This window comes from Neopelma chrysocephalum, unplaced genomic scaffold, assembly GCF_003984885.1.
Source record: "Neopelma chrysocephalum unplaced genomic scaffold, ASM398488v2 Primary Assembly neopelma1_102, whole genome shotgun sequence".
Classification (NCBI taxonomy): domain Eukaryota; kingdom Metazoa; phylum Chordata; class Aves; order Passeriformes; family Pipridae; genus Neopelma; species Neopelma chrysocephalum.
The window spans coordinates 840386-848450 of NW_020897765.1; positions in this window are offsets into that span (position 1 = coordinate 840386).

Genomic DNA, 8065 nt, shown 5'->3' on the forward strand with positions numbered 1-8065 from the left:
AAAACTGGCAGCCAGCTAATCCCACCCTTCAAAGCGACCAATTAACAACGACTGTTTTATGATTTCTGACAAAAAGTCAGAAATGCCACAGGCAGGCAATTGTCTTAACATCCATACTTGAATTAGCTAATGAGATCAATGATTAGTCATGGGCACTTCCTGCTCCCAGGTTGTTGCACCTATACAGTGAAATGTTTCTGAATAATCCCTTCAATTTTCAGGGATTATTACCAAAGCAGTTTACCGCAGTAATTATCCCAGAACATTTACTATTTTCATATAAGTTGTAATGTGCATAATTTACTTAATAAATAATCATTAGAGAAGAAGTGGAGAAAAGTAAAAGAAAAATTCTGATTCAAAGGAGATGGGATGAATTTGAGTTACAGAGAATGAGTGTGGACAGATCACGGCAGAGCAGTTGCGGAGAAGAGCAAAGATGGGTGCTCGAGCAGAGCAGGAGAGACTGGAAGCAACAACAAAGTCAGTGTAGTACTACCAGAGGGATTATTATTTTTGGTTTTGGTTTTTTCAGTGCTGGGATGAAAAGATCAACTCTAGGCTTATTTCAACTGGAAAACAATAAAATGTTTTGTAGTAAATGGTCTCTTACCCATCTTAAAATGCTTCCTACCCTCACCAGTCCCCTCAAAGTAGTGGCAGTGGCTGCACAGCAGGCCAGAGTTCTGCCTTGAAACACAGTTTTAAAGCACCTCTGACAAAAGGAGGAGGCTTTGTGTTTGGGTTCTGTGTGCACCATCTGCTGAGAGGAGACACACAGACTTTCAGAAGGCTGCCAGCTGGCCGGCCATTCCTCTCATTTCAAATAAACATTCATCATGTTTTCAGTAAATTCTGAATGATAGAAGCCTGCTTTTTCCTTTCTGCAGTTCTCACTGGAGAGGGTGAGAGCTTTTTTTTCTGCTGGTTATATTACATATTTACAGCAAAATGAACTTTCACTTCAAATTATTATTATCTCATAAAAATAGCCCACACAAAGTAATATTCATTATTAGGGTATTTTATTACGAACTTTAAAGGTGTAATTAGCTCTTTGAAGCAGACTAAAGAAAAAGATCACTTAAAGGTCCCTAACTGAGCCTATACCTGAATTATTCCAAGCATGTTCCAATAAATGAAGGCATTTTAAAGAGAGATTTTTCTTTCTAATGTGTTTCATTTATAAAAAGTGAGGAATGTAGATGGCCCTGGGGTGAAATACAAACCCTGCACTATTTTCTCTGCGTAGTGATCCAAAATAACAAGTGAATGCCATGTCCAGGTACAAGACACTGATAAGCATGTATCACTCCGTATACAGCAAAGACCCTGCAGACAACACTGGGTGTTTTCAGGAGTAAAAGTCTCAGTTTTATTTCAGGGAGGATGCTCATCATTCACGGACATTCAGATGTTCATGTTAGAAGTGAACAGGATACAGCAGTCGGATTGGAGAAAGATAGTTTTGTAATCTAAAAGCAACATAGTCACAACACAGTCATCCTCAGTAGGAGTGCAACTCCATAACACCACTTCGAATTTTTTATCTCAACGTGTTCTAAATAAAATCATGAAGACTACCGAAGTTGATGGAGTACCTGATTCTCCCCGCCTCTCTTTTTAATGCCTGTGAGAATATGCAAGCAATCAAGTTATTGTTACTAGAGGAAATTCCAGAGCGTCAGCTATTGTCTGATAATTGCTCATCTGAATGTTCTTCCTTGCAGGACGTGTGAGGTCATTTTCCCCTCTTTAACTCACAGATAAGCAGTCTCAAGCCCCTTGATCTAGAGCGGTACACACAGGCAATTGCTGTGTAGTCCCAAACTGTAATTCCCATTTTGTCTGTCTCCCAGGAATCTGTGCCTATGACTATACCAGCTCCACTTACATAGGCATTAATTCTTAATTTCAGATTCTTAATCTGTCCTGGCACTTTCTTCCATCTGTTGCTTTGCATCTTGAATAAAAGAATGTTATTTTCGTTCAAGTGTCTTTATTTTATGAGCTATGCATTATGTAAAAGGTTTCATTGTATGAGCTCAAGTGTAAGTACCAGGTTTATGTCAAAGGATTTAAAAGACTTTGGGGTGGCAAAAGATGGGTGGACAGACAAACAAACAAAACATAATGTTCCTTGAGAAACCTGGGTAAAAATATTCTTAGCAACAGCCTGATCCTTCAAACAAATATTCAGGTCAATAACTTTTCTCGGGTATATTCTCTTATCACACCAGTAAGTTCGTGTAAAATTATTCACATGCATAAACACTTACAGAACCTTTCCAGGGTCATTTCACATCACTTAGTATTTTAAGCTCATCTTTTCCTTTGGTGATATATATTGTTCACACGTCAAGAAGCTAAATCAAAAGCACAGTGATATCTTACTTGTTTAAGATCCTTTGGTTCAAACCATAAGACAATTTCCTTCCCAGGAGGATATGACATTAAAAAAAAAAAATCTGACATAGTCTTTCACCCTCCACCCACCCCAAAAATGTAAAAAATTTCATATTTATCTCATTTCCTTCTGGGACAGAGAAATAATGTAAGTGAGAGTATATAGGACATTTGTGACCATTAATTTACTAGTGATCCCAATAGCCTTTCCAGTGAAGTAGGAAGGAAGTATAGTTCATCTCAATGGCAATTCCTATTGTAAGAAGCGTTATCATGCTGAGATGTTCCATATGGCCATGAAAATGCATCCTCATGCTACTAAAAACAGACTAGGAAATTGTTACATACAGAAACATAAACAAAAAAATCCCAAAATAGCATAAAAGAATGAAGGAAACAATTGAGTTAAGGAAATTCTGAATAAAGGCTGGTAACTGCATCAGGCAGTGGCATAACAAATACAATGCATATAAATAAAATGAGACATAATAAAAGGTAGATTTACTGAAGTGCATTCTGCACAACTCATATCCTGTTGCATTATTTCCTGTCATTAATTACCCCATCTACATCCAAATAATATCAATCAGCCAATTGGAAGCTCAAGTTAATGAGCAAAATTTCATACTCTGGGGTCAAGTTCCTTTTCCTTCATTTGTCTTCATTAGCAGCACCTCTCAAGGCTTTCCCAAAATAGAAGGCAGCAAATTAGTCAAAGAGATTTTAAAAGTCACACTCAAGAATGCTCAGAAATAAAACAGCAGGATTAGCCTCAGAGCTCTTAGGATGAAATGGAGGTTGTTATTGTTATTAAATGAGATTACCAAAACTACGTGTCTTGCCTTCCCAATTGTCATCTTGACTGGGTGTCCCATTTGCCTGGCATCTTGGCATTGAAGGATATACAGATGCTTTACAAATTACTGCCTGGTCTGTAAACTGTAAACCATAGTGACTTTCTTCTCTGGTTACTCCTGTTCAGTACACTCCCGTCAGTGAGTTTCCCTTCACAACATCCTATCCCTTTCTCCTGATCCAGTTAAACAGGGCTTGTCTCTTTTCTTCCCAAGGACAGGGCAGGAACAAGGCAAACAAGGCCACCACCAGTATCCCACATCATATGCGTAGCAATAAGAAGAACAGTACAGCCATGGGATAGCCACACATATGTCCTGCTTCTCCATACCTCCCTCCAGGGAGTTTCAGTCTCCTCCAGCTCTGCTGCCCTTGCAGAAGTCATGCACACAAAGACTCTTCTGCAGAGTCCATATCTCTTAAAAGGATGGTTATGGACAGCAGCTGGAGAGGCAAACAGGAAAGTGAGATGCTCCTGGTATTTGTTCACCTGAGAAATCTCTAGATTTCATGTAATTTCTGCTTATGAGCTCCTGGGGAAAGGGAAAAGGGAGCGACTCAGGGAACCCTTCCTAGTCAGTAGCCAGAGTCATCTTGAAACCTTTGCCCTTGCCTCACAGATGCAAAAATATAACATAGCCTTATAGTCCTAGGAAATATTTTGGACACCACAGATACCCACCCCCATGGGGTGAAAAACACAGCAGTTATTTAGCAGTTCTGGCAGTTTGCACACTCATGGGTAGATCAGAAGCACCATCATCACTGAGAGGCAGCACCAGGTGGAAGCATTTGGAGATTAAATGTGTACACAGTACATCTCTGCACTGGCACAAGGACTCCTGGGTTTTCCAATGACTCTGTATAGAGGGATATCAGACTCATCTCTCATGAAAATAGATATTTCTTCTGTGCTGATCCTACTCTACTTATCACTAACACAGAGCCTGTTTATAAAAGAGCAAGGTGATAAATGGCAAAAAGCTGCTCTGGCCTTGGAATGGAACAGTGTTTTACTTGAGGAATATAAAACAAACTTACACAGATCAAATGGAGTCAGATAAACGCAATCAAAACCACCCTGTACTGCGGTGCTGCCTACAGATAAAGGAACAGGAAAATGAAAAAACCTTTGAGCACTTGGAGTTAAAATGTGTTGGTGGTGAGGAGAATCATTGTGTCAGGGAAATTCGAAGAGTTGGTGTAGTTTGAGGTCTCCATCCCTGCGAAGGTTGAGGGCACTTGCAGGGATCAGACCGAAGTAGTGAGGCATGATTCCTTTACTCCAGTCTCCTCTCAGGATGTTTTGCTGGATGACCTTGGCGAAGGGCCTGCTGTATCCTCTGCCTGCTGTCTGCTCTCCAAGAAGGGCAGAAGCATTTTAAAAAACCGACAATAATATGTGAATTTTTTTTTATTGTAGCCCTTTCAACATTGACCTTTCCAACCAAGTGTTCAGGACCAGGTGGGGACTGAGCCTCCTGTTTCCCTCTAGGTGTTGGTGACACTCAGAAGCAAGCTGACCTTTGTGAGGACATGACTGGCCCTCCCAGCAGAGCTACTTGTTGCAACACCCTTTGGTAGCCCCAGTGCAGCCTTCTTGAGAGTTTCTAAATCACCCAAGTTTAAAACTACAGTATCATCATGAAAAAGATCCTTTTCAAAACAATTGTAATTTCTTTTTGATTTTATTCTCAAATCAGAATTTAATTAATCACAGTTCCTCCCAGAAAATAGTTTCCTTCTCAGCTACTTGTCTTTGTTATCTTCTTGTCTCCACACAAAACCTCTCAGCTCTCTGAGTCAGATCAGACTGACCCTGAGTCATGTCCAGGTCAAGTTGGTGAAGTGATGGCAAGTGAAGCCACGGTAGGTCAGTCCTGCATAGAGCAGGCCCTTCACTTATCACTCCCAGCACACCACTGAAATTAAGTCAAATCCTGAAGCTGCTGACTGTGAGAGCAGGCAACATCAAGCTGCTGCAGGTTCAGCTACCTCTGCACAGCAATGTTCTCCAAGGAGAGACACCACGGACCAAGGCAAAGAAGGTCAGTAGCAGGACATTGTGCTTCTGCAGCACCAGGGCCTGGAAGGAGGCAATTCCCCTTCAAGGAATACGAATGACTGAAAAGTTCAGGATGCACAGTCCTACCTGGAGGCTTCCCTGCACAGCGCAGCTGGGCATAGAGAAAAAAAGGCTTGTTTTGGTCTTTTTTAGTTTATAAGAAGGCTTAGCTAATGGGGCCAAGTGGATATTTAATAGATAAAATAGGAAAATTAATGTACTTATAATCAATTTCCTTGGAAAAGCTCAAGAGAATTGCAATGCCAGACTCTAGATAGGAAATTATTTCTGCATGAAAACAGATGCTGAGCTGCAGAACAGTCCCTAGAAGATTAGCCCAGGTCCTCATAAAGCAGGCTGTGCTTCTTTTGAAGAAACCTTCCAAATGTAATTTGAACAATTCACTCATCTCTGATATTTCTAGATCCCTAGATGGTGCCTGTGAAAGAAAAAAATAGGTCAGCCAATTTTTTCGGCCCTGCAAAGAAGTCATATTAGTGACACTGTGATGGCCACTAATGCGACAGCTAATATTTTTATTGATTTTTGGTGGAAAATGGAGAGAATTGTATAGTCAAGCCTGATAAAAGGGGTGTAAGATGGATTTTTATACCAACTGTCTATGTACCTTGATCAGTCATTTATACTGGCAGATTGATGGTAATAGGAATAGTTATAGAAATCTGTCTATCAGCAATTCATAAATCCCAATTAAACAATTCTATTACAAACTCTCAGTATGCAATGACAACTACATATTAAGTTGGAAACTTCATTTTGTGAGACTAATCTGCCTTTCTTGCCACTGTCCTTCCAGTTCTTCTGGAGAGTAGATGACAACACTAACGACAAAAGGCAAACTCCAAGATTTGCTAAAGCTTATGTGCTTCCTACTCAAATGGGAACCTTCAGCAGAGAAGGCAGCCGGGTAAATAAAACCAGCTAGAATCTACTCAACGGGTCCCCCCTGTGATGACTTGAAACATCTAGTGGTCTTGATCAAGGGTTACCTGACAGGCAAAAGTGATACCTCAAAGCCCTAAAACTGTGAAGCCTTATCCCTGCATCTGTACAACCGAAGTAGCGGTGTGCTTGGGCATGTGGCAGGTGCTCCATCAGGTGTTGTGCCTGTCTGTGATCCCTCGAAGAACTGACAGAGTTTGAGGTGACACAACTGTGGTACATGAGCATTGAACAAGACACACAAACCAGGAAATGGCTACATGTGGTATTAGAAGACATACAGCATGAGAATCTGAAGTGTTCAATAGATTTCAATATTATTGTGGGCCTTGGTATGTCAAATTGTAGTAAGTAATCTAGAAGTAGCTTAAAGAAAGAGAGATAAAAGAATGTTACTGAATGATATCACAAGCCTCAGCCTGACTTCAATCATGCTAATTTAGGTTAATAGGAAATAAAGTAACAGGAAAGCATTAGAGGCAAAGAGTGTCAGATGTGAGTGGTAAACTGTAACATCCAATATGCTGGATTAACAGAAAGAAGCTGGACTGCAAACAGCAAGGAGGTATATCTACTGGCCTTAAAAAGACAGATAATTTCATATTAGAGATAAGCTATTAAGGGAAGAACTCCATCCATATCTCAGCTTGTGTTCAAGGTAAGATTTCTGTCTGCAGATGGCTTGGGAGCTTCCTTGGATCTCAGGTAAATTCAGGCAAGATTCCTCCCCTGCCAAAGAGCCGACCCCAAGTGAGTGATCTTGAAGGCAGGGCTCAGAGCTATAATTCCCACTCCTGGGCCTGTTATCAGAAATTTAGTACTGAAGCCTTACAGAAATTCTTTTGCTTTAGCATCTTTTCCATCCAGAACAGTGAGAGCACCATTTCTGTGGAGGGCATTTCTAGACTTTCTTCCTTTCATCTCAGGTTTACAGGTCAACAGCTGCTTACAATGGGATCCACTTAGCACCTGCTTAGCATATGGATAATATAATTAAGCCATTAGAAAAATGTATTGTGGGAATATGAAAAGTAATAAAAGAATGTATGCTGCAATGTATCGGGAAACAACTGGATTGCATAAGGGGTGATCACCGGCTGCACCTAAACACCAGAGCTAGGCTGAAGGCAGAAAGGCAAAGGGAATTCTGTCCTAGAAAGGGCTTTAGAGCAGGCTCCAGCACAGCTGCCCGTGCTGATGGGTGAGCAGTGCTAATGGTGACCAGCATTCACTGCCACCAGTGGCTGGTAGGGGAGTCAGCCCTGGAAGGGGCATTTGATACTCACTGTGATGAAAGGAGGCCACTTCACCTCCTTGGCTGGTACCTGGCAGACAGGTATGCATTTCCATTGACCCTGCAAGACAAACTAAACCACCTAATAGGTGCTCTTCTGGGAAGAGATATGCCATGAGATGAGTGAGGTGGAGAGTTTGTCTCCTGCAAACCTGCAGCCAGACCGGGTAGAAACCAGGCTGGAGCTGCCCTGCCAGTGCAAAGAAAGTAAATCTCATTGTTAAACATGGCCATCAGGTCAGCATCAGCACCAGATGCTGGGAGAGGACCACTGGATGGGGTGCAGGACTACAGGGGCGCTGCTCCAGCGTCCCCTGGGAAGTGCTGCAGAAACTCCTGCACCTATGGATATCAAAGCGAGTATTTTCAGCAGCTCGGTGCAGCTTGGACCTGGGCAACTTGATCCCATTTATGTTGTGCTCCATTTGAGCAAGGAAACTGGTAGGTCTCTTGGATGAAGCCTGATGTCTGTGTTAGGAGGA